The following is a 27,841-nucleotide window of genomic DNA, read 5'->3' on the forward strand; positions in this document are numbered from 1 at the left end:
TGCCGCGGCACGATTGGGCGGGGTGCTGAGAGCATTTTCGGAGCATGGTATGTTTGAACTAACCGTCAGAAGTGTTTGGGCGTTCGAATTATCGGGCGTTTTTGCCCATTGGAATACAAATAGCTTTAATGGGACGTCATCGTGAGTTTGGATTAACCAGAAGTTTGAATTAAGCGTGTTCGAAATAATGAGATTAGACTGTACCAAATTTGCTGATATCTAATGTGAGAGGATGACGAAGGTATAGGACTGGTGCAAACATGATAATAATGATATACATGTAATTTAAAAACATGGCTACATACCACGCTCATAATGCGCTCGCAGCTGTTTGACTAGCTTCACATACACCAAACATATTATGTGATGTGGATAGACATTGATGATAGATGACAAGTCCAAACATGATAATCATGACATGCATGTCACCTAAAACATGGCTGCATGCTAGGCTCCTAGCACACTCGCGACCTTTTCGCTAGCTTCACACATACAAAACTTGCTATTACGTTATGTGAATGAACGACTCGGCACAAATGCCTGGCCTCAACATAATAATCATTACATGGAACTCACGTACGGCATAATTTACGTTCGCCTTGAAACATTGGGCCAATTTTAATGTGACAATGCAACTTTCCCGACTCGTGCTTCGCATATCACCGATTTGTGGGATCTACCAATTTTTTATAAATCACTTTTTCATTCAAGCAGTGAATTGTACGGAAAGCCATTCGATTCATAATTAAAAATTTTCAAATATTCACAAATTCATACAACAATGAGATTCACACCCAATTCATCACAGATCTGTGGTAAATAGTGAGACGCCTAACTTTATAAGTCTCAACCAGCCAAGTTTATTGCTGTACACCTCATGAAAGTACATCCATATGCGTAGGCCAACATACCAGCTATCGGCAGTTTTTTGTCAGTATTATATACTACAGTTGGGCCTCTTTATAAGAGACACTGATGTAGGAGACAAATGGGTATAAAAGACACCAGTATGCCTACTTCCAAATAGGTGTTAGCTAAAAAACGCATACAAGGTACGCTGCTTAAAGAGACCTCTTATATAAAAGACAAAAGGTGCTACATTGTGCACGTCTTTTATAAAGGGGTTCTACTCTACCTGTTTAAGCCTCCATTGATTTAACACACTAAAGCAGTGTACTTGTGTTGAAACCCATCTGTACTATTGATCATTCAAACTAACAACGTACACTAGGAAGCTCACCTCCACCTTGAACTTCGTTGAACTTGGACTTTCTCGAGGGGAAAGTACAAACTTTGTGCAATCATCCCCGTAGTAGAAGTCAGCCAAAAATGGTTGTTTCCGCTTCCGGCTTTCGCAACGTGTCGTTGGCGCAGTCAGGGTTGCTTTGCATGATGGCCTGCCAGCGGATTGTTTGGAACACGCAGTGCCTGCTGATTCTTTCGATGGTGATTAAAGAGACTCTGGGGATTTGCGCCCTTTTGCAGCAAAGTCTCTTTACAAAAGTCTTTTGCGGCCAACTTACTGATGCGGGCTCTGCGACCTGGTTCAGTGAAGGCTGTGGCGAGCTCCTCTTCTTGTTGGTATTGGCCCTGTGCCAAGAATGTGTGCTTGTGAGTGGTTGCTTCAGCATCTTCACTTGTGCTTTCATTCTCGTCCGTCATCTGGTAAGAGCCATAAAATCAAACCATCAACATATTGAGTGCCTTCGAATTATGATATGTGAATTTGAAAAGTTCGTAGACAATGCATCATAATTCACACCTGAAAGGGATATTAAGACGCTAGTGGGCGAATCCATGACAGCACCAACAAAAAATGACGAGCACACTCAGTGTTGCCACAGCACCAAGCAGTATGAATATCTTCTATTGGCGCGAAGGAGACAAATTTCGCAATCAAACAGGACTATAAAAAAATGTGATAGCTCAGCTCATGTGGATTCGGAAAGAAGAGCAGTCGCAGGAGTAATAGGGAAAGTGTGCACCCATGCAGAGGCTTTACTTCAAAAGTGAGCAGGCAAGCACTGTTATACTGTCAAATCCCGCTACAACAAAACTGACAGGGCGCGGAAAATTTTCGTTGTAGTGAAATCGAAAAAATATAACTGATCTGAGCAAGCAAAACAAAGGAACTTTATTCTCAAAATTCAAATAATGTCCGCTGCTTCCTATTCTTCCCAGCAGCGTCATGACGTCATTCTCAGTCATGCATAGAGAGCCCATGGTGAAAAGCACGCTGGAACAAGGCCTAAAACCACCTTCGTGAACTAACCAAACAGTTGCATTAACACGTTAACACCACCAGCTGTCCACCGTCAAAACTATCTGACAACGCCGAGATGGAGGCAGAGTATCGTCGAGCGGCGACTTTTGCATTGTTCTACGCCATTCGTATCATCCATCACTCTCGGCTAGCTTATTTTATTGATAATGCGGACAAACAGCCGCTCTGATTACTTACCAAACTGGCCAAGCGTGAACATAATGATAAGCATCAGAATCGCAAAAGGCATCGTTCCGCGGTTGCACCCAGCAGGTGCTGAGCTTCAGCTTCGGATCATCTGCGGCTCAAAGGCAAGCCAGTGGCAAAAGAAGGGCCAGGACAGTCTCAATGCCATCACTATCGAGCAATAGCAGTGCCCATGCTTGCTGAAAAGGGGTGGTATAGCGGTGGTTTCTGGTGGTGCCAACGGGTCGTCAAGGTCTATATTACCTTGACGACGTTATCGTCTTTTCTCCGACCTTTGAGACCCGCATCGACCGCCTATCCTCAATACTGGCTGTTTTTAGCAACGCCGGTCTCAACCTGAACTCGTCAAAGTGCCACTTCGGACGCCAGCAACTAACCATGTTGGGCCACCTTGTAGACTCCTCTGGTGTGTGCCCTGATCTCGATAAAGTGCGAACCGTGCGGAACTTCCCTATTCCCACCTGCACTAAGAAAGTCCGCAGCTTTCTCGGTCTGTGCTCATACCTTCGCCGTTTTGTGAACAACTTTGCAGAAGTAGCCCATTCTCTCACAAACTTACTGAGAAAAGATGTCTCAATCACATGGGGTACTGCGCAGACTACGGCGTTCTTTACACTTATTACATTGCTAACAGAACCACCTGTTCTGGCCCACTTTGACAATGCCGCCCCTGCAGAAGTCCGCGCCGATGCCAGTGGCCACGGCATTGGTGCTGTTTCGGTCCAGCATCAAAGCGGCTGCGCCCGCGTTATTGCGTATGCCAGCCATCTCCTCTCGCAGGCAGAAAAGAACTACTCATTCACCGAAAGGGAATGCCTTGCTCTCGTTTGGACAGTAGCGAAATTTTGGCCCTATTTACATGATTGGTCGATATTTTACTGTCACAACCGATCACCACACACTTTCCTGGCTCGTATCTCTGAAGAACCCCACTGGGCGCCTTGTTCGATGGGCATTAGGACTTTAAGAGTATAACTACTCGGTGTCCTACAAATCTGGCCGCTTACACCTTGACGCTGACTGCCTATCTCGGAATCGACTGGACCCACCTAAGGAGTTCGATGAAGCGCCACAAATCCTGTCTCTCTCCGCTTTAAGCAACATCCGTGAGGAACAGAGCCGAGATCCTGTCTTACGTAACATTATTGAGAAGCTTCATTCTGCGGCACCTGATCCGTCTACTCGATTGTTCGTTCTCAAGAATGGCACAATGTACCAGTACAACGTCCGCCGTGATAGACACGAACTGCTCCTTGTGTTATCTTCCCACTTACGTGCGAGTGCGATCGGCGAGCTCCACGAAGCTCCTACTGCCCGTCACCTCGGACCGTTTCGGTCGTATGAGTGTATAGCGTCGATTTTATTGGCCCAGTCTTTATCGCTCGGCCCGTAGCTATGTCGCCTCACGCGACCAGAGTCAATGCCGAAATAACCTTTTATGAGCCCTGCCAGGTTCTTCTCCAACCACTTGACGTTCCTTTCGATCCCTTCTTTTGACTTGGTCTTGACCTCCTAGGCCCTTTCCCTGCGTCCACTTCTGGGAATAAGTGGATAGCTATTGCGACGCATCACACAACTCGGTAGGCCATTGCACGGGCTCTATCAACCAGCTGTGGCAGGGACATTGCCGATTTTCTTCTACACGACGTCATACTTCATTATGGCGCCCCACGCCAACTCCTCACAGATTGTGGGCGCTATTTCCTTTCCCTAGTTATCGATGACCTGCTTCGCTCCTGTGAGACAAAACATAAATTTACGACAGCCTACCACCCGCAAACTAACGGACTGACTGAGTGATTCAACTGGACTTTAAAGAAGCACTGACATCAAATTTACTCATGTCAAGATATTTACGTCAGCGAATAGCTATAGACCCCGTAGCAGCGATTCGCGAGCTAAAGCGCAACTGAGGAATGAATAACTATCACTTTTATTGATTTATATCACTGGTATCTAGCATTATTTAAAACGGCCGGCAATCCCGCCATTTTTAGCGCTGGGAGCACCAGAAGTGGCGCTACCTCGCGGTCACCTCCAGATCACGCCACAGCTGACCACTTCTCCACAAAAAAGAGTGACGTCAGGCTCAGCTGCTCCGCAAACATTTCGTCTTCTAGGCGGACACACTCAGTCATGCCTTGTCACCTGCATTGCTGTTGTCGCCGTACAAAGTGTCGACTCGGTGTTCATTACGATAGTCTGGAGCTTGGAAACCCCGCGATTCATAACATCACGAATTATTTTCACTTCAATCGACCTTCTGCAAAACAGTGATTACAAAATGGATGCTGTTTTTTTGACATGAAATTGATATGACTTCCACGAGACGGATGCCGTTCAAATTTGGCCAAGAAGACCTATGCATACTAAGCGATCGAATGATGGGCACATCTTAATCAAGAAACTTGATGCAGTGCCTCTTTAACTGATATGCTCGCTATGTACGTATCCTCCAACCACCAAACAAGACTGGGATGTTGCAATGCCCTTCATTAGATTCGCCTATAATTTCTCACGCCACGATGCACCTGGTTTTTGACCTTTCTATCTTGTGTGTGGCCGTGATCCAACTTTACCGTTTGACACCATCTTTCTGACAGCCGTCGACTCGACGACTGCTACGCCCGCGATGCTATCTCCAGAGCTCGAAAAGCATGAGAAGATGCCCGTCAGCGCCTTTTAGCATCGCAAGATCAGCAGCGGCAGCGTTACAACTCCCATCATCGCCAAGTTTCTTTTACTCCTGGTTCTCTTGGCTATTGTGGACTCCAACTAGGCGTGTTGGGCTTTCTGAAGAACTGCTTCTCCGCTACTTGGGATCCTATTGCGTATTACGCCAGGTGACAGATGTGACTACGAGATAGCCCCGCTCAAGTCTTTCTCCTCCTCCCCTTCACTGTTTACAGACATTGTTCATGTATCTCGCCTTAGGCTTTACCACTTGGCAACATCATAGAAAGCCCCGAGACGGTGCTTTAGCACCCGATGTTATGAGACAATGTCCCACTAAAGGGGTTAGATAGGCGCCGAGAAAGACTATGTGATTTTGGTGTAAGGCACAGCTCTTGTTCTCTATCTTGGCTTGCGCATTGGCACTGTGCAAATATATCTTCAAACGCCTGGTTTTTCGTGTGCCTTCATGTAACAATATATAGACGCATATAGCCAACCTCATTCACATCTACGTGCACCCTGTGCAAGGCACAGACTGCAACCTTCGACCACATCCTCTGGGGATGCAACAAGGACGCTCCCACACGAGACCTCCCACGACAGTCACCTTCTTATGAGGCCTGAGAGGGAATCCTCACGACCACAAGCCTAGATGCCCTGCTCCGGGCCATCAAACGCGCTGACGAGGAGGTGACCAGGCATGGCCTGGCAGCCCTTGCCTCCTAGGAAACGGTCAGCTGGCTTAATAAAATTGTTTACTACTATCAAGCTCTAACGTCTAAATTTTTACAGTTGAAACGAAAAAAAGTAGACAGCAGATGATGTCTCGTGTGTAAACCCTTCCATCTCACCCCACGTTTGGTTTCCTTCTTAAAGAGCCTATTCGCAATGAAACCATACTACTTGAAGTGCTGAAAAAATGTGACACACTACAGTGGTAACATTGAACAACTGCTTTTCAGGGCGGGATCAATTTTAAGAGTTCTCATGCAGCCCAGGACCAGAACCATCATCCACTGTCTTGCACACACACGGACATGCAAGCAGCTAAGCTACAGAAAATATCACGTAAGGGATCATGTAAAAAAAATTACCGCATACAACCATGTATATTACGAGATTTTTTTTCCTAATATTAGCCTTCCAAATTTCCGCTTCGTACTATGTGTAGATCAGAACGAAAACTTGCTCGAAAAATGAAGTTGTGCTTGAAATTTCGGTTTCGCAGCTGCCGCTTGGTTACAGCTTCATTTTGTCTACAAGTGGCTACGGCTTGGATGAATGGATGAATGAATGTATCCAGCTATGCCCTTTAGATCGGACGGTGGCTCACGCCACCTAGCCATGAAGTTAGGTACTGTCACTGTGTGTTTTAGGATTTAATTTCACTCGCACCTCAATTGTAGCCACCAATCAGTTAGCCTCCTCCTGGTTATTTCTACCCATATAAAGTCAATTTTGGCTTCATTATCTTCGCGCCCTCGCATGGAAAAAGTGAGCGCTAGTGCCATTTCTTCTTTGTTGTCGAGTTTTTAGAGCGTTTATTTGAACAGCGGACGTGGGAACCTCACTGTGTTCTGTGCCTCACTTCGTAAACATGCAACATGCCAGGGCACCGAAACCAGTACTCAGCTGTCTCAAAGGAGAGGTCATCGCAGCAGCCGAGGAAATCGGCAACAGTGCATTTAAAAGACAGTTCGGAGTCACCGAGGGTAGTGTCTGTGGATGGCGACGACAGAAAGAAGCGCTTTTCGCGTGCAGCGGAAAGCGAGAAAGCTTTCACGACCAAAGAAAAGACCTTCTCAGAGATTGAACTTGCACTGACAGAGTTCGTTTGACTGCAGCGGGCGGCGCACCTGCCAGTCAATATGTAGCTGATGAAGATGAAAGCGAGAGAGCTGGCAAGAGAAAAGGGGATGTTGAGTACATTTTTTTTTTCATTTTGCACCTCTAAAATTTGGCCTTGTATTATATTCGAGTTCGAACTATACACGAGTAATTACGATACTGTTCAGGAAAATCCCTCCAGTGTTACAGTGTCAAGATAAAGCACAGATCGCTTATAACGTAAGTGGCGGGAGACGCAGTGATGTGATCAGCAGAAGCCGTTTTGGAGCAGGTAATAGGAGCAGCCGAAAGTGGGCTTTAGAGCAGGAAAGAAAGTTTTCGGAGCAGCATTTCAGACCACGAAAAAGTGCTTCAGGAGCAACCGAAAGTGTTTTGAGAGCAGAAAAAAGAAAGGGAGCTTGGAAGCCGCTAAAATGCTGCGTAGCCAGAAAGTGACACAACAGGCCCGTGCCCCCCCCAATATATATATATATATATATATATTCCGGCGGCTCTCTGTCGCTCCTTTCTAGTTCCTCTCCTTCTTCTGCTTCTTGTTGTCTGTTGCTACCTTGTTCGCCCGTTTGTCCTTTTTTTTTTTTGGAGGGTCTTTAAACTGTGAGGGTGAACCTCTGCTACGGGAACTTGTATCATTTCACTTACATCCTGCGAAGAAGGCTGGTCCACCAGCCGAAACTGTTAGAATTAAATAAATATTTTATTGTTTTGTTTCCTATACTCCACTATTCTCGAAGTTTATAACTTTTATTACGGTAGCCGGAAGAAACTCTGATCATCTATTTAATCTATTTTATACTCATGGCTACTGCAAGTGCTGCAAGGAAACAGTTAACATGGAAGTTCCCCCGCCATCCCTCAACGACAGCCATCATCGGTGACTCTCAAGCAAAGTATCTCTACAACCATTTTGACCCCCTTCGAACAAACACGCCCGTCTTCGTGACTCAATCTGGACTGATTATGCAGGAAGCACTCTCACTGCTGGACTTTATTCCACGCACAGTGACCACTCTGGTGTTACACGTGGGTACGAATGACATAGTCTCCTCCTCAGCCACTGTGGTGTTTCAAAAATACAAGGACATGGTGAGCCGAATCGTGGAGCAGCGGCCGGAGATTAAGAAGATCTTCACCACATTGGTGCTACCTAGGGCCCCAGACCGCAGGCGCGCGTGCCTCAACCGGCCCTTCGTCGCACGGTTCAACAGAGAAGCGGGCCACTTCAACCACCTCCTTCGATTGCACTGTCGTCGAAGCGGGACTCTCTTCTACATCGATCACGCCTTGGAATGGCTTCCGCCTGGCCGGGTTCTGGCGGCCGATGGTATACACCCAAGTTTTGAGGGTGTTGCCCTCATCGCCAGCCACCTGAGATCGCTGCTTCTGCGAAATATGGTGAGGTCGCCGTCAACCTGGCTTGACCATGCACCATTAGGTCTGCCGGGCCCACCGAGAGAACATTGTCATTCCCGGAGTGAGAACCCTAGCATCCGCGAAGCAAGCGGGATCCCATGCTGACGATCATCACCACGAGCGCGGAGGGGTGTTCCTCATAGATCAAGAAGCAAGAGCCCCTACAACACGACTCGGGGCCACCCAGAGGCTTCCGGTGACAGTGCTTCTCCCCCACGCAGGGACTGACTCAACAACCCGTCAGGTACGGCCCGCTCCAGCACATATTGGTCTCGTGATTTCATGGCCTTAAGAAAGAATGTTGATAAGCGCGTGAGGTTTGAAATGCATGCTTCAAACCTTAAAAAATATTTCATCAGGATTCGCACCAAAGGGTCTCACTGTTCAACTGCAACCCGCAATGAATAACTTCAACAAAAATGAGCAGCGGCAATGGAGCAATATCTTAAAAGATGCATCTATTAGGCTTACACAAGTCGTAATACAACACAGTACACGTAAGGCCGCGGAACTTAAAGAGGAACAAAAGGCGCGACTAAAACAGTCAAGTTTAACGCAGTCAGAAACAGAAGAGCTGGCCAAATACGAAGGAAAAAAAAGATTGACCATTCAGGGCAAGAAGGACAAGAAATTGAGGCGAGACGGTGCGTGGCCGACTTTAAAATACTCCGCCAGCAATCCTCCCACAACGTATACAGATCAACCTGTTACCTCTCATCAATCTCTACTAAAGAGCACCGATGTCACCAATGTGGTTAACCTTTCCGGCAAATCTTTGACACCTGCGCAAACAAAGCTGCTATCAAAGGGTCTAACCTTCTGCCCCGCCTCAGGCAAAATTGATGAGTTTAAACTTTACCAAGATTTGGACAACTTTGCCAGAACCATGCGTCTAAAAGAATATTTTCATGATCGAAGCAGCACGACACAAAATCAATTTTCAGATAAATCTTGGACTCCAGGTGAAGAACGAGACAAATATCTAGACATGTACATTTCAGCCGTCCAGGGTGATATAATCAGGGAATATGAAAAGCACCGACCCATTCGCAACAATCTGTCCAAAGAGGAGCGGGAGGCTTTGCGCAGTTTAAGTGACAGCCAGAGCATCGTTATTAAACCAGCTGATAAGGGTGGTGCTGTGGTTGTACTCGACAGGACTGACTACATCAAAGAAGGGCTTCGCCAACTGGCAGATGAAAATTTCTATAAACAACTCCCTTGTGATCCGACAGAGGAGTATGAAAGTACAATTAAGGCCTCACTAATATCATTACGTAAAAGTGGGAAGATAACCTACCCTATGCTTAAAATGATGTCACCTGGCAAATCGTCTCTCGGGCGTTTCTATTTACTACCCAAAATTCACAAGATTAACAATCCCGGCCGACCCATAGTTTCCAGCAACGGTACTGCTACTGAAAAAATTTCTAGTTTCATTGACTCTCTCATTAGGCACATCCCACAATCATTCCCATCATACATCAAAGATACCAGCCACTTCCTTCGAGAAGTCTCAAAACTTGTGGTACCTCTAGATTGCTATTTGGTCACCATGGATGTCTCATCACTGTACACAAACATTCCCCATACCCAAGGAATCGCCGCCACAGTCGCCGCCTATGGAAAAAGTAAATCGACAAGTGAATTCGACGAAAGCGCTTTAGAGGTGCTCCTAAATCTGGTACTTAAACATAATAACTTTGAATTCGACCAAAACCATTATCTGCAAGTAAACGGAACTGCCATGGGAACCAAAATGGCCCCAAATTACGCAAATATTTTCATGGCCTCTTTGGAGATTCCTTTCCTTGAAAATTCTCCATTCAAACCTATATTATACCGACGCTTCCTCGATGATATATTCTTCGTGTGGGCCGATAGTGAACATAATCTTTCCAAATTCATTTCTGGTTTCAACTCCGTGCATCCTTCGATAACATTCACGCACACGTATTCGCAGAAGAGTGTTCACTTTCTGGATGTCACTGTATCACTCAGTGGCACCACCATATCTACTTCCCTGTATAAAAAACCAACAGACCGCCAACAGTATCTGCATTTCCATAGCAGTCACCCCCATCACTGCAAAACAGGTGTTCCTTACTCTCAAGCCCACAGATACAGAAGAATTTGCTCTGAAATCACGCAATTTGACACCCACGCACAGGAATTGAGAACAGCCTTCTTGCGTCAAAAGTACCCCGAAAAAATAATTGACAATGCAATTGAGCGCGCTCGCTCTTTGGACCGAGAATCAACAATGGGAGAAAAAGGTGGGAATAAAGATGATTTAACTTCAGGGGCAAATTTAATCCTCACATACTGCGCCGCCGCCCCTCGGGTGAATTCTATACTAAACCGCCACTTCAACATACTTAAACAGAGTAGTCGCCTCTCTGCCATTTTTCAGACTCCGCCCAAGGTGGTTTACCGAAGAAATAAAAACCTGAGAGACTTACTCGTCAGGGCGAAAACACACAAATCCGACCACCATCAGGGCTGTAGACCGTGCGGGAAACCTCGCTGCAGGGTGTGCACACACATGGTGACCACAGATACGGCCGAAGCCTCCTGTTCAGACTATGTGTACAAAATTAAAGATGACCTTAACTGTGACTCAGCCAATGTGGTATACAAAATTCGCTGTGAGGTATGCAAACAGGAATATATTGGACACACGGAAACCGCGTTCCGTTTGCGTTTCAACAACCACAGGGCACACGTAAAGGGCCTCCCCAATTTGCCGTTCTCCAAACATATCAATCTTCCTGGTCACTCTTTCGAATGCGTAAGTGTCATACTCCTACAATCCGGCTTCCAGAACACACGGGACCGCGAACAGCGGGAGTCATACTTTATAAAGAAATTCAGATTACTTACCCACGGAATCAACGAGAGCCCTGGGCGACTCACGTGCCTCCGCGATGTTTCGTGAAACACAGAAAGTGAATTACTCAATTAATTTATTTATACATACGTGAAGTCGCACACGAAAGTTGGTCAATATAGCGCGTGAAACTAAACGAAGTCGATGCTACGTGAACCAAACGGCGTGTGTTAGTATTATTAGACTTTATTTTCATTTCTGAGTACTTTTTTAGTATTATTTATTTTTATATATTTTTTGTTTACGTTTTTGTTTGTTCATCCTTTACAAGAATACCCATTTATTTATTTTCAGTATGACTGGTTGTACATTTTTCTGCAAGAGAGGGCAGGTGGAGGGAGGGGGAGAGGGCACATTAGCTTTCCAACGTGGCCATTATTTTCCGAAAGCTGGAGCGGGTCGTATGCTTCTTGTGTGTGTGTGTGTGTGTGTGTGTGTGGCCCGATGCCGCGGGCCAGCCGCCGAACCACGTGAACTTAAACTTGATCCATGTGTGGGATGCGAGTAAGCGGCAACATGTTCCACATATTTTCGTTTTTCTTGGTCGCCTCCGCTGGCGGCGCGTCTTACCTATACCTGCCTATACCCAGTAACAATGCCAGAATTACCCGCTCGTTTCCGCCGGCTCTCCGTCGCTCCTTTCTAGTTCCTCTCCTTCTTTTGCTTCTTGTTGTCTGTTGCTACCTCGTTCGCCCGTTTGTCCTTTTTTTTTTGGAGGGTCTTTAAACTGTGAGGGTGACCCTCTGCTACGGGAACTTGTATCATTTCACTTACATCCTGCGAAGAAGGCTGGTCCACCAGCCGAAACTATTAGGATTAAATAAATATTTTATTGTTTTGTTTCCTATACTGCACTATTCTCGAAGTTTATAACTTTTATTACGGTAGCCGGAAGAAACTCTGATCATCTATTTCATCTATATATATATATATATATATATATATATATATATATATATATATATATATATATATATATCGGTTCCTGCTTCCAGCAAGTTATCTTTTCACCCACTTTTCTTTCTTAACATTTATATTATATATATATATGTGCCACGAAATAAAGAGCCCAAAACAAGAACCAACCACATATTGTGCCTGTTCGGCTAGAGATAAAAATGGTCCCCCTTCCCTCCACCCCCAAAATTATGGCTATGCCTCCATGCTAAAGGCTGATTGCCAAGTGGAAAACTTGAATTAGTGAGGAATAAAACACCTAAATAAACAAAAACTGAGCAACATTTCATAGAGCTTAATGCATGTATATATCTCGGCCTACTTATAGCTTTATCGCTTATAGTGCATGACCACTATAATGCAGTCTTTTCTTACTCCCATTTATTTTTCCCACTCCGTGCATACACATACCCGTGAGATGAGAGATCAGTAATAATGCGGTTCATAATAAGTGATGGTAATGGCTGCACTTCTCAAAAGGTGGATGGATGACGAAGGAAGGTATGTGACTGGTGCAAACATGGTAATCATGAAATGCAGGTCATGTAAAAACTAGACTACATGCCACGCTCATGATGCACCTGCGGTCGTTTCGCTGTCTTCACATAAACCAAATTTGGCATTATGTGACGTGAATGGATGGCGAAGGTATGTGACTGGTGCAAACATGATAACCATTACAGCCGTGTCATGTAAAAACATGACTACATGCCATGCTCAAAATGCACTCGCGGCCGTTTCGCTATCTTAACAAATACCAAATTTGGTATTTCATGACCCGAACGGGTGATGAAAGTAATGACACGTCCAAACATAATAATCATGATATGCATGTCATGTAAAACATGACTACATGCTACAGTCACAGTGTGCTCGCGGCCATTTCACTAGCTTCACATATAGTATTGACATTTCTGTAAAAGAACTTCTTGTTGGGCTGGTTGGTACATTTCAAAAATTAGATCGAGTGCGAACACACGACAGAATCACTCACACACACGCACACCGAGGCACTAAAAACGCATAGCGCTCACTCTCAAATGATTTATTCATAGCTTGAAGGCTTGAATATATATACATAGGACACATATGCGCACTAACACCATAGACGGCTAATGGTATACATTATCAATACATATAGTTTATTATTTCAGAGCCTAAAAACGATAAAATGGAATTTGCTTTGTAACAATGATAGCGAAGGGGCCCTTACACAGTGATTTTTATTTTTTAGAGAGAAAGGAGATCATTTTCCGGGTCACGTGCAGTTGTTGTCCATCGCCGCCGCCGGTGTCCGTAACCATATCAGGCGAAATTACAAAAAAAACCTTGTACCAATGACACAGTGGGGCTTCAACCCGGATCCGCCGCGTGCCAGCCCAATTTCTACCCCTGAGTTACGCCAGTGCTTATAACTTGTTGTGAAACTTGCCTTAGGCAGGCTTGATGTCGGGAAAGCAGTCACGGTATTACAAGTTATAAAGCATTTTAAAACAACGAAAGAACAACCAGTCATCGCACAATACGAATAGCGTAACGAGTGGGCTGTCCAATGCTCCACACCATCACAAAAGCTTGCTCTTGTTCCCCTATTAACTGTAGTGCATACCCACTTCAGCCTTAATTCCTCATCGTCGTCATCCACTGCATAGACAATTGACACAAAATTCCTTGCAAGTGTTTAGCGGATACCACGCTTCTCAGAAGAATGACGAAAGATAGCACAGCGAATGTCGGCCTACTACCCAAAAGTTTTTTATAAATGCCCTAGTGGGTAGCAATTAAGTGTGCTTACAGTAGTTACCCAATGAGTGTTCTGAAAAGGCTCTGAAAGGCTGTTCTTCTAGCGTTCACTGTGATTGCGCTGTCCTACCGTGCAGGCCTGGCACTTTTCAGCGAAAAAGGCCTCTAAGACTTCACGTTCAGTTTTAGTTGCGCTTCTGCCTGGAATCTTGTGAATCATGCATCACAACCATATATGACATGGGCAACCAGGTGTGCATACTTGTCATCTCAGTTTTTAAAATTTTTGGGCGTGTTCCCTTAACCGGTCATTAATACATCGTTCGGTTTGGCCAATGTTCACTTTTACACAGGAGAAGTGTGTGGAGTACACGACCCCATGTACTCCACGTCCCCTGCTACATAGCCCTTGAGAATTAGGCCACAAAGTGTGCCCCCCCCCCCCATATATGCATAAGTTCTTGCACAACCTCAAGAAAGTCGCGGCCAAATACGACGTACCGATGGTGTTTCCGCACTCGAAAAAAATGGAAGACTGTGCCAACGTGTGTGTGATAGCAAAAAGCACAGCTGCGAGAAAAAGCATGAGAGGGCTTTTGTGAAATGTTCCACAGGGATAGTGTATTCCACACCCTTATCCTGCGGAAAAGTGAACATTGGCCAAACCAAACAATGTAATAATGACCGGTTAAGGGAACACGCCAAAAAATTTTAAAAACCAGATGACAAGTTTGCGCACCTGGCTGCGCATGTAATCTCGTGTGGATGTGACGGACGATTTTCTGAGACAAAGATTCTAGGCAGAAGCAAGAAGCGCAAATAAAACTGCATGTGAAATGTTAGAGGCCCTTTTCATTGAAAAAAATAAGGATCACTGTGTAAGCACCCTTAGCTATGATTGTTACCAAGTGAATTCTAGTTTATCGGTTTTAGGCTCTAAAATTGATAAACTGTATGTATTGATAATGTATTCGGTTGGCCTTCTATGGTGTTAGTATGCACATGTGCCCTGTATATATATTCGAGCCTTCGAGCTATGAATAAATCAGCTGGAAGCGAATTCTAGGCCTATTTACTGCCTGGGTGTGTGTGTGTATGAGTGATTGAGTCGTGTGTTCGTGCTCGATTCAATTTTTCGTAATATTTCTACATACTCTGTAGACGTGGTTGGTGGTATCTCAAACCTTAAGGCAGTGTGCCTTTTCTTTCCCGCTTGGTGTTGGTGATAAAAAGCAGCACAATAAGGAATGAAAAAAATCAATCAAGGATTTCACTAAAGCTGGTGACCATGAACTACTTGACAAATTGTGGGAACTGTGTGATAACATGCCAGGCTGTGCCATGACCCTCTGTGATGATGATGATGATGATGATATATGGTGTTTTTTGGCGCAAGGGCCATTTGATGGCCAAAGAGCGCCAGTTCATGAGACAGGAATGTGGACAATGGTTGTGATTAGCGGCTGTATAAGGGCCATAAAATTCCTCGCAGTAAAGCGGGTAAAAACATACAAGTAATAAAATCATGACCATGCCGTGAAAGGTGTGCATGGTGTGAATAGGTGACAAAAGTTGGTGATAATGAAAAACGATGGTGGACATGTATGGCATTAGCACAAGTACCTCACACGTTAGTACCCTTGCGTGCAAGGGCCGTGAGGCAAGTGCTTTCCTGTGTAGCCACCGCAGCAAAAACCTCTCTAGAGAGGTCATGCTACGGGATGCCCGGGTATATGATATGAAAATTATGAATTTCCTTTAAAAACGCTAATAATGATTTGTGACTAAAAAGCGGTTCCCTACCGACGAACATTGCAGGGTGTAAAGGTATATGTTGTCGGTAGGGTAATGGAAAGTGTTGTTTTCTTACAGTGTCCAATTGTTTGCACTCAATTAAAATGTGAAGGACTGTCAATGGTTCACCACATCTGTCACACAATGGTGGATCGCCACCAGACAAAAGGTGTGTGTGTGTCGTGTATGTGTGTCCTATCCTGAGTCTCGTTAGTATTACCTCTGTATAACGCGATTTCGATACGGGCAGCCAATGACCAAGGTGTGGCTTAATAACGTGTAGTTTGTTTTGTGTTTGTGTATCCCACTTGCTCTGCCAGTATACTCTGAGGTTTCGTTTGAGGGATGGTTTAAGATCGAGGGCCGGGATTGATATAGGAGTAGGGGCAGTGCTTTTGTGCACGGATGCAGCGAGCTGATCCGCCCTCACGTTGCCTTGAATCTCACGGTGCCCTGGCACCCAGCACACTACAACATGTTGTTTGAGTGTGTAAAGTGTGCATAAAATGGAGTAAAGTGAGACAAGGACTGAGTTTTTTTGTTTTTTAAGACTGTGCAGAGCCGTTACCACACTTAGGGAGTCTGTATAAATTACTGCTTTTTGTATTTGTAGTTGTTTGATGTGTTTAGCTGCCACAAGTATCGCGTACGCTTCCGCTGTGAAGATACTTGTGCGTGAATGTAGTGGACCAGCATCCGAAAAGGATGGGCCTACAGCAGCGTAGGACACAGAGGAGTTAGTCTTGGAGGCATCTGTGAAGAACTCAGGACATGTGTATTTGTGTTGAAGTTCCAAAAAGTATGTTCGGATATGGGCAACAGGTGCATGTTTTGTAACTTCTAAGAAAGACACATCGCAGTCTATCGTCTGCCATTGCCACGGTGGCGGATATGCTACAGGAGCCATTAAACTGTGTTCTAGTGAGATTCCAGTTTCCTCAGCTAGACTCTTCAGGCGAATAGAGAAGGGCTGCCTCATCGAAGGCCTGTTTTGAAACAAAATTGAGCTCGACAAATCATTAATAGTAGAGTATGAGGGGTGCTTCTTGTCTGCTTTCACCTTAAGGTAATAAACAAAGGACATGTAAGTTCTCTGCAGATGAAGCGACCACTCATTTGACTCAACATAAAGGCTTTCTACGGGGCTGGTGCGAAAAGCACCCGTAGAAAGGCGGATGCCCAAATGGTGCACGGGGTCCAGCATCTTCAAAGCACTTTGAGTCGCAGACTGATAAACAACGACCCCATAATCTAAGCGGGTGCGAATGAGGCTTCTATATAGGTTCATGAGACATTGCCTGTCACTACCCCACCTAGTACGTGACAACACTTTTAAAACATTCATGGCTTTTAAACATTTTGTTTTTAGATACTTGATGTGCGGTACAAAGGTCAACTTGTTGTCCAAGATTAATCCTAAGAATTTATGCTCCGTATTAACAGACAGACGCTGACCGTTCAGTTCAATGTCGGGTTCTGAGTGCATGCCTCTCTTTCTGGAGAACAAGACACACGTGCTTTTTTGTGGGTTCAGTCGGAATCCGTTTTCCTCTGCCCATTTTGAGAGCTTGTTTAAACCTAACTGAACCTGCCGCTCACACATTGCCAGATTGCAAGACCTAAAGCCAAGCTGGACGTCATCGACATATGTACAATAAAACATATTGCGAGGGATGGTCAAGCGCAAGGAATTCATTTTTATGAGAAAAAGTGTGCAGCTAAGTACACCACCTTGTGGAACGCCTGTTTCCTGGACAAATGTTTGGGAATGAACCGTGCCCACTCGGACACGGAATGTCCGGTTTGACAGGTAACTTTTGATTATGTGAAACATTCTTCCGCGCACGCCAAGGTGGGATAGGTCTCTTAGAATTCCAAAACGCCATGTTGTATCATAAGCCTTTTCGATATCGAGGAACACAGAGAGAAAATATTGTTTATGGACGAAGGCGTCTCTGATCTGTGCCTCGATACGAACAAGGTGGTCTGTCGTGGATCTACTCTCTCGAAACCCGCACTGAAATGGGTCGAGCAAATTGTTTGTTTCAAGAAAGTGTACAATTCGGCAGTTTATCATTTTTTCGAAGACTTTGCACAAGCAGCTTGTAAGTGCAATAGGCCTATAACTCGAAGCTAAAGAAGGGTCCCTGCCCTCTTTCAAAATGGGAATAACAATAGCCTTTTTCTAGGAGGTAAGAATAGTGCCAGAAGACCAAATAGCATTGTACAAACAAAGTAAGGTTTTTCGGGTTTTGTTTGGTAGGTTCTTTAACATTTCATACATCACACGGTCAGAACCTGGGGCAGAAGTACTGCAGGAGTTCAGAGATGTTCGGAGCTCAGCAAGACTGAAAGCTTGGTTATATCCCTCGTATCTAGTGGATTTGTGTTCAAGTTTCTGCTTTTCTATTCTTGTTCTGTATTTTTGGAAAGTGTCAGTATAGTGGGACGAGCTGGATACCTGTTCGAAGTGTGCACCGAGGAAGTTTGCCTGATCTTCCAAGGTATCACCCTGAGTGTTTACGAGTGGAAGTGTGTGTACTTGTTTTCCTGCTATCTTACGGACCATGTCCCAGACTTTAGCCTCCTGTGTGTATGAATTAACGCCTGATAAAAACTTCTGCCAGCTTTCTCTTCTGGCCTGCCGACGCGTTCTCCTGCCTTGAGACTTTATTTTCTTGAAGGTTTCAAGATTTTCGGCTGTCGGCGAGTTCCGAAGCAGCCTCCAAGCTCTGTTTTGCTGTTTGCGCGCGTTTCGGCATTCAGAGTTCCACCATGGCACACGTCGTTTTCCAGGGTGTCCATTTGTTTGTGGGATGCATTTTGTTGCAGCATCGATCAAGAACGCTGTGAAGTAGTTCACCGCAACATCAATGTTCAAAGTACAGATGTCATTCGAACCTAGGCTAGCAATAGTATAAAACTGTTCCCAGTCGGCTCTGTTTATAAGCCACTTGGGAACACGTGATGGACACTCAGTTACTGTCGTTGTGCTCAAAACTACGGGGAAGTGGTCACTTCCGTATGGATTACTGACGACTTTCCACTGGAGTATAGACACAAGGGATGGAGATACTATGCTCAGGTCTATGGAGGAGTAGGTGTTATTGGCGAGATTATAATAGGTTGGTTCTTTTCGGTTTAGGAGACACGCGCTCGACGAGAGAAGGAACTGTTCGATCAGTCGACCTCGCGCGTCATACCGAGAGTCACCCCATAGCCTGCTATGCGCATTAAAGTCTCCAAAGAGAACATAAGGTTCCGGAAGTTCATCAATTAAAGAGTGTAAATCACGTTTTTGCAGCTGATAGCTAGGAGGAATGTAAATGGTGCAGATTGTGATCAGTTTATCAAAAAGAACCGCTCGAACAGCCACTGCCTCAAGGGATGTTTGGAGTTGTAATTGTGTGCATGCAATTCTTTGATTCACTATGATGGCAACACCTCCGGATGATGTCATGGCACCATCACGGTCCTTCCGAAAAATAGCGTATTTACGAAGAAAATTTGTGTGTTTTGAATTAAGGTGTGTTTCTTGTACACACAGCACTTTTGGTGAGTGTTCGTGTAGGAGTTGTTGGATGTCGTCAAGGTTTCTGAGAAGGCCCCCGACGTTCCATTGTATAATTTGAGTGTTCATGGTGAATGTAAAATAATGCTGTGTGTACGAAAAGCGAGTGGCTGTTTAGAAGGGAAGTTTGAGTTCACTTAACAGGGCCGTCACCAGGCCCTGTTATTTGCTTTTTTGTTTTCTTGGCGCGCTCCAAGGAGCCACGCCGCTCTTTCGGCACCAAGGGTGCCGACGTATCCATTGCCTCCTCGGAGGCACTGGATGCCCGCACGTGCGGGCTGTTAGTTTGGATTTTGGGCCTCGCCTGGTGAGGGGAGGCCTTGAGACCCGAAGACTCTGGAGTCTCCGCTCTCTGTTTGGGAGTTGGCGGTGTAGCCTGGGCTACAGCCGCCTTGGGGGCAGGTGCCACAGCCGACGGCTCGCTCTGCGCGGGCCGAACGGGTGGCGAGGGTTGGTGCGGCGGTGCCCCCTGACGCGCCGCATCAGCGTATGAAGGTCCATAGAATGGAGCGACTCTTCGCCAAGCTTCCTTAAACGTAATGTTCTCCTTCACCTTCAATGTAATTATTTCTTTTTCTTTTTTCCAGTATGTGCAGGAGCGTGAATATGCGGCATGGTTTCCTTCGCAGTTTACGCAGTGTGGCGGTTCTTTGCAGTTCTCGGACACGTGGCCTAGGACTCCACATTGTGCACAAGTCTGGCGACCACGACAGGTTCTAGAGCCGTGGCCATACCTCTGGCATTGGAAGCAACGACGAGGATTTGGTATATACGGCCTGATAGATGTCTTTGTGTACCCTGCTTGAATGGAATCTGGTAGTTTACTGGATGCAAACGTGAGTATCAAGTGTTTCGTTGGTATTTCCTTATTATCTCTTCTGATGATAATTCTCTGTACATTAGTGACATTTTGGCTCTTCCACCCTTCCAAAAGTTCAGTCTCGGTGAGCTCAAGTAAGTCAGCATCAGATACCACTCCGCGAGTGGTGTTCATGGATCGGTGTGGTGTTACGGTGATCGGTACGTCACCAAACGTTGAGAGGCTGTTTAGCTTTACAAATTGTGCTTTGTCCCGAATTTCTAGAAGAAGGTCTCCGCTCGCCATTTTGGTTACTTTGTATCCAGCCCCGAGAGTTTCCGTAAGACACCTGGCAACTACGAAAGGAGATACGGTCCTGGCTTGCTTTCCGGTTTTTTCACAGTGAATGACGTAGAAGTGGGGAAAAGTTTCTATTGGCTGGTTGAAGAGATGTATGTCGTCGGTGCGTACCCGCTTTAGGCCGGTACGATCAGATAGTAGAGAAAATGCGCTATGCATGCCGGTCTTATTTTTGTTCAGCAGCGTTGGCGGCCACCCACCACGGAGCCCAACAAGGGGACGCTGCAAGTTTACAGGTGCTGAAAGCTTGCAGACGTCAGCCGTACAACACTGCCATAACCCAATGCGCCTAGACCAAGGTAGGCTATTTGCACAGGGTTAACCCTTGCCGCCAGGAAATTTGGAAGTAAACAGAAGAGAGTAGAAGACAGGACAGATTTAAAGACGAGAAAAGACTAAGATGTAGGAAGAGAGAGATAGGAAAAGGCGACTGCCGATTTCCCCTGGGTGGGTCAGCCCAGGGGTGCCGTCTACGTGAAGCCGGGGCCAAAGAGGTGTGTTGCCTCTGCCGGGGGGCCTTCAAGGTCCAATCACCCGGCTTTGGCTCAACCCCCAGGATCCCCTTTTCCCCGGACACGGCAAAGCCACGCACGGCTAGGCGTGGGAGGGAGCCGAAACTCCCCCGTTAGCTCGGGTCCTTGGTGTCGCTACACACCAAACGCCTACTTGCGCAGGCGCCCCTGCGGGGACCCTCTGTGATGCTATGAAAGACACTATTCATTATTGCATTGAAAGGTTTGTCCCCTCCAAATATGTTCGCACTAATAAAAACAACCCATGGATGACAATAGAAAGCATTCATCTACACCTTAGGCTAAAGTGAGCCAAAAAACATAAAAACCCGTGAGTGTAATATCTCAAACGTTAACCTCTCTTCAAAACTAACTCTCTGACGCCAAATTTAGGTATTTCACTCATTCGTTGCCTGATTTCTTGACAAAGAGTCCTAAAAAATTCTGCCGATACTTAAAACAAACTAATGCTGCACCCAGTCTAATAACCATTGATGGTTTCATCGTAAATGATGCATCAAGTGTCACTCATCATTTTAACAAATACTTCAGCTCCGTATTTTCTGCTCTCCAGCATGAATCACCACATAAAAATGTTCTTCCGGGAATGTCTTCCGATTTCATAACTTCTGAGGGGGTATATTTTTATTTGCTGCTGAACCTTGAAACTAGATCGTCAGCTGGTGCAGATAATATCCCTAACATATTCTTGCATAGGTATGCCGAACCCATTACGAACATTTTAACAAGTGTTTTTGCCTCTCCGAAAATTCTTTCGTTCCTGATGATTGGCATACGGCACATGCAGTTTGGCGTTTAAGAAAGGGGATCGTCTCAATGTAACGAACTACAAGCCTATTTTCTCAACTTGTACATCATGTAAGCTATTGGAACACATAGTGAGACATTATATTACCACATTTCTTGAGAAAAATAGCGTGCTATCGCCATCACAGCACGGATTTAGAAAAAAATTATCGACCATGATGAAGATGTAATGGTGTTTTGTGGCGCAGGGCTTCAGGCTGGCCAAAGAGCACCATGTCAATTTATGTTGGGATGTCGATGAATCATGAGTAACAACGTGGAAATGATATCGTGGCTGTAAAAAGGCCTAAAAAAGATATATACAACAAGTGGAAGTTTGGTTCGTTTACTGGGGTGGCCAATGAGCTACATTTCAAAGTGGTAAGAGATTAAAATGGATTAAAATTAGTTGACACAAGATTAAAAATTGCAATGGTGTTTCATGAAAATGGCACTACTGCCTCAACAGGTCCCTAGCTTGACCTCAAGGGCTTGGGGACATGCGCCTGTTAAACCTACTGCAGCAGCAGCCTCTCCTGAGAGGCTGAGTTATGGAACTTTGGGGGCAATAACATGCAATGTTTGAGCTTCATTTAAAAAGCCTAAAATCGAGCCTATGCTGAATAAGGGGCCAAGGAATAGCACTGGGTGTAGTGGTATATTCTGTTTATACGCCAGGGGAAAGTACTTTCTTCTTAGTGTGTCAAGTCTTCGGCATTCCAATAATGTGTAAAGGACTGTTAGTGTCTCGCCACATTCACCACAGATAGGAAGATCATTGCTAAGGAGCAGATAGGTGTGCGTATCGTATGTATGGCCTACTCCAAGTCTGCAGAGCGTGACCTCAATGGCTCGCACTTTACTACAAGGAGGCCATTTCCCTATCTTTGGTTTGATTAGGTGAAGTTTGTTCGAAGCCCTAGTATCCCACAATCGCTGCCAGTAGTCCCTCACCTTTCTATGCACAAATGTTTTAATATATAAGGCAGGAAGACCTATAAAAAGGTTTCTAGATTCCGTTCTTATAGTAGTAGCCATTTTGTCAACAAGCACATTGCCTTCAATGCCCTTATGGCCAGAAACCCAGCATATAACATGTTGTTCTGCTACAGTGGAGTTCACTTATAACGATACCACATATAACGATATATCGGTTATAACGATGGGTCGACTTAACAGTCTCATTTTATGCATTGGGGCTATGGGGAAAAAAACCATATATAACGATATGTTATCCACCGCATATCGGATACAACGATGAAAAGTTTGCCGTGGACGGCATGTTTCATTCAGAATAATCGTAACATTTAAATTGATAAGTTCCTCTGAAACGAACTATGCCGAGACAAGACGAAAAGTTAGCGTGCTGCCGCCACTGCAGCACAGCGCCGGCAGCGCGTCCCGGCCATTCAAAAAGCCGAGGAGAGCATCGCGAGTTGGCGCGACGCGCTACAGATGGCGCGAGCTGTGTCACGTTTTGCGCCTCGCCGCGCGTCGACCGCGGAGAGGCTGAGAGAATTAAAAAAAAAAATGCGAAAAGCAAAGCGCCGCGGCGGCATCGGGGCGGGGCCTCGTTGGCATTCCGGCTGTGTATCTCTGGCTGTGCTTTCTTCCTCCCACTGCTCCCACCCCGCCGTCGGTCAGTCTCTCTTCCTCAGCGATCGCGCGAGCAACGTCTAGAGCGGAGCAGAGACAACCCTCTATGGCGCCGACGAAGCGAAAGGCCGTGTCGCTTGAGACAAAGTCGAATATTTTGCAGGATTCGCGACGCGGTTTTAAAGTGAGCGCCCTCGTAAAAAAATACGAGCTCGCCCAGTCGACGATCTCGACCATCCTCGAAGCCGGAAGCACCGCCCTTTTGAAGGCTGGAACCAGTGGCCATGCCGACGAGCAGAAGAGAGTTCGGGAGCCCTTGTATGCAGACGTCGAAGAGGCACTCTACCAGTGGTTCTTGTCGATCCGTGCCCAGAATGTGCCGATTAGTGGGCCAATACTTGCCACAAAGGTGAAAAACTTGGCCTTTCTGCTTGGTCGGCTAAATTTCGAACCCGGCGGCAGCTGGATACAAAGATTTAAAGAGCGGCACGGCATTGTGTACAAGAACGTGGTGGGAGAAGCGGCCTCTCTCGATTCAGAGGTGAAGCAGCAGTGGCTCCAGACCAACCTGCCCGTACTATTGATGGAGCGCTTCTCAGCCAGAGACATTTACAACTGTGATGAGACTGCCCTTTTCTTTCAAATGACACCATCGAAGACGCATGCTTTGAAGGGCGATCGGTGTCCCGGCGGTAAGCACTCCAAGGTTAGGGTAACCGTATTACTTTGCGTGAATATGGATGGGAGCCATCGGCTCAAGCCCTTCGTGATCGGGCGATCCAAGAAGCCTGTGTGCTTCAGGAATCAGCACATCCGGGTCCGCTATAGGAGCAACAAGAAGGCCTGGATGACCCGTGTCTTGTTCGAGGAGTGGCTGCTCGAGATGGACAGTGTCATCGAAAGTCAGGGGCGGAAGGTGGTGTTGCTGCTTGATAACTGTAGCGCACACAACGTGAGCCCGAAGCTGACATCAATTGAATTGATGTTCCTGCCGCCGAATACGACGGCAGGCTTGCAACCGCTAGACGCCGGCGTGATTGCTAACTTTAAAGCGTTGTACCGGCGACGCATGCTCGAGTGGCTCGTGTTAACGATTGACCGCTCGGCTCCCGGTACGTCGGGCAATGCAGGCGGGCCCTCTGATGCCCCTGATCTGAAGATTAGCCTTCTAAAGGCCGTGCGCTTCGTTTACGGCGCGTGGTACGAGGTGAGGCAGACCACCTTTCAGAACTGCTTCAGGAAGGCAGGCTTTGTGCGCCAGGACCAGCCTCCCTCGTCTAGCGATAGCGACAGCGAGACCGGCACGGAAACTGCGGATCTGACGGAGCTCTGGGAGCACGTCGCTACTGTTGATGCAGATACTAGCGGGTGTGTCGCGTCGGTTGAGGACTTCCTGACGGCAGACAGTGCTGCTTCGTTCTGCGATGAACTCACCGACGAGGCAATCGTCACGGATGTGTTGTCGCGACAGGCGGCGGCGTTGTGCGACGGCAGCGACAGTAGTGATGAGGAGGTTGACAGCGCCTCTACGACCCCGTCGATGACGACGCAAGGTGCACTGATGTCTATCGACTCCCTGATTGACTTTATGCACATCAAAGGAATGCCGCCAGAGTTTTCGCAGCAGCTGGAAGCTATGCGCACCGCGGTTGTGAAGCTGAAGCTTCCGCGGAAGCAACTTCAGATTTCGGACTACTTCAGCGTGCCGAACCCGTGATGCGTTCTTCGGAGTAAGAAATAAAGTCTTGTTTTTGACATCCTACTATCTACAATATTTATTAATTGGTGAAAATAGCGAAATGAAGCCTGGAGCTACAAAAGGTACGTCCGGCGACGATTTTTTGGCGGCAGTCCAGATATAACGATCACCGGTTATAACGATCATATTTTTAGGTTTTCTCGATATCGTTATAAGTGGACTGCACTGTAGATACGCTTTGCACAGAGCTGTAAAGACTTTGACAAGAATTGGATTTTTGTCTGTTTTTAGTGATTTCAAAGCTTTGACAACACTGAGCAAGTCTGTATAGATAACCGCCTTCTGGTGCTTCATACTATAAATATACCTAACAGCAGAAAGGAGTGCACATGCCTCAGCTGTAAAAATACTCGTCTGTGGGTGCAACCTCTAGCATTCTGAGAACAACGGGCCCACAGGGGCATAGGACACGCCGGCCTTGGATTTTGATGCGTCTGTGAAAAATTCAGAGCATTAGTACTTAAGATTTTAGTTCTCGGTAGTGCATTTGTATGTGTATTTCTGAGGCGTGCTTAGTTACCTCCACAAAAGACGTGTCACACGCTAATACCTGCGACTGCCATGGTGGCAAAAAGCCTCGCAGGGGGCCGTAAAACATGCTGAAGGGGGGCATTCATTTCTTCACTTAGGTTTCTCACCCGTAATGAGAACGCCTGCTGCACTGCAGGTCGGTGTGCATACAGCGTGGATGAGCTCACATAATTTAGAGTGGCGTAAGTGGGATGCTGTGGATCGGATAGTATTTTAAAAAAGTACATAAAGCTTAAATATGACCTTTGCAAGTGAAGCGACCATTCGTCACATTGTAGATAAAGGCTCTCTACTGTACTTGTCCTGAATGCTGCAGTTGCCAGCCGGATACCGAGATTATGTACTGGATCGAGCATTTTCAAAGGCCTTGGAGCGGCAGAACGGTAAGTCACAGAGCTATAGTCTAAGCGTGTGCGTATGAGGCTTTTGTAAAGTTTTACAAGGCATTCTCTATCACTGCCCCATGTCGCGTGTGATTGTATTTTAAGAATATTCATTGTTTTAAGACATTCAGGTATTTTATGTGGGATATAAAAGTCAGCTTTGAGTCTAAGATCACACCAAAAAATTTTTGTTCTTTGTTCAAGGGAATGTAGTGCCCTTGTATATAAACATCAGGGGGACGAATTAGGCCTCTCTTTCTTCATAAAAGAATGCAGGAGCTTTTCTGAGGGTTTAATTTGGACCCATTCTCATTGGCCCAGGTCGACAGCTTATTGAGAACTAACTGTATCTGCCGCTCACATACTGCAATATTACAGGATCTAAAGCCTATCAAAACATCATCACTGTAGACTGAATAAAACATGTTTCTTAGAATGAATGACCTTAGAGAGGTCCTTTTTACTATGGAAAGGGTACAGCTTAGTACTCCGCCCTACAGTACACCAGTCTCTTGGATGAATGACTTAGACAGGGCATTGCCTATTCTGACGCGGAAGGTGCGATCACATAGGTAGCTTTCTATTGCGCTTAACATGTTGCCTCGAATACCAAATTCTGAGAGGTCTCGCAAGATTCCAAATCGCCAAGTAGTGTCATGTGCCTTCTCCATATCAAGAAACACAGAGAGGAAAAATTGCTTGTGGATGAAGGCATCCCGAATGTAGGCCTCAATATGCACTAGATGGTCGGTTGTGGAGCGGCCCTGTCTGAAACAACAGTGATACATATCAAGAAGTTCACTAGTTTAGAAAGTACAAAAGCCGGCGGTTTATCACCTTTTCGCATAGCTTACAAAGACAGCTTGTCAGGGCTATAGGTCGGTAACTTGCTACACGAAATGGTTCTTTGCCCTGTTTCAGGATGGGGATTACGATAGCCTTTTTCCATGCTAAAGGAATACACCCCGCGGTCCAGATCTTGTTGTAGAGACTCAAAAGCACCACTTGCGCATCGGGATGTAGATTCTTTAACATTGTGTACATGATCTTATCGGCTCCCAGAGAAGAGTTGCGACAAGTGTTCAAGAAAGCCATAAACTCAGCCATGCCAAAGAGACGATTGTACTGTTCATTTCTATTGGACTTACAGTTCAGTGGTTTCTTTTCTGCTATTTCCTTGTATTTACGGAGACTTGCTGAGTAGTTTGAAGAGCTAGACACAAGCTCGAAATGTTTACAAAGTGCATTTGCCTGGTCTTCAAGGCTGTTGCCCTGCTTGTCAACAAAAGGTAGAGCGTGGAACTGCTTATCGGATAATTTTTTTAACCTATTTCACACTTTTACTTCTTGTGTGTATGAGTTGATGCTCGAGTGAGACAGTTCACCCAGCTATCTCTTTTAGCACTACGATGAGTGCGCCTGCCCACGGATTTTACTTGTTTAAAGTTTTCAAGATTTTCTGCCGTCGAATGTTGGCGTAGCAAACGCCATGCCTTATTTTGCTTTTTCCACGCATTTTTGCACTGGTCATTCCACCATGGAACACGCTTTTTTCTTTTGGCCCCGTTTGTCATGGGAATACACTCTAGTGCAGCATCAACTATAAAAGTGGTAAAATGTGCAATAGCATCGTTTATGTCAAATTCATTAAAGCATTCCTAGGTATACAAGTTATACGAGATAACTTTTGCCAATCTGCACATGCTAATTTACACTGAGGGTTATGTGGTAC

General features: G+C 45.8%; 1 long non-coding RNA gene across 1 annotated transcript in view; it reads right to left on the bottom strand.

The window, feature by feature from the left end:
* Window positions 1-809: 809 nt before the first annotated feature.
* LOC142803396 (uncharacterized) overlaps window positions 810-27,841 on the bottom strand; it is a 37,528-nt gene continuing 10,496 nt past the window's right edge. The window contains exon 3 of the long non-coding RNA XR_012894092.1: window positions 810-1,662. This is a non-coding gene — a long non-coding RNA (uncharacterized LOC142803396). The remainder of the gene's footprint in view (window positions 1,663-27,841) is intronic.

The sequence above is a fragment of the Rhipicephalus microplus genome, chromosome 3 (genome assembly GCF_043290135.1).
Source record: "Rhipicephalus microplus isolate Deutch F79 chromosome 3, USDA_Rmic, whole genome shotgun sequence".
NCBI lineage: Eukaryota > Metazoa > Arthropoda > Arachnida > Ixodida > Ixodidae > Rhipicephalus > Rhipicephalus microplus.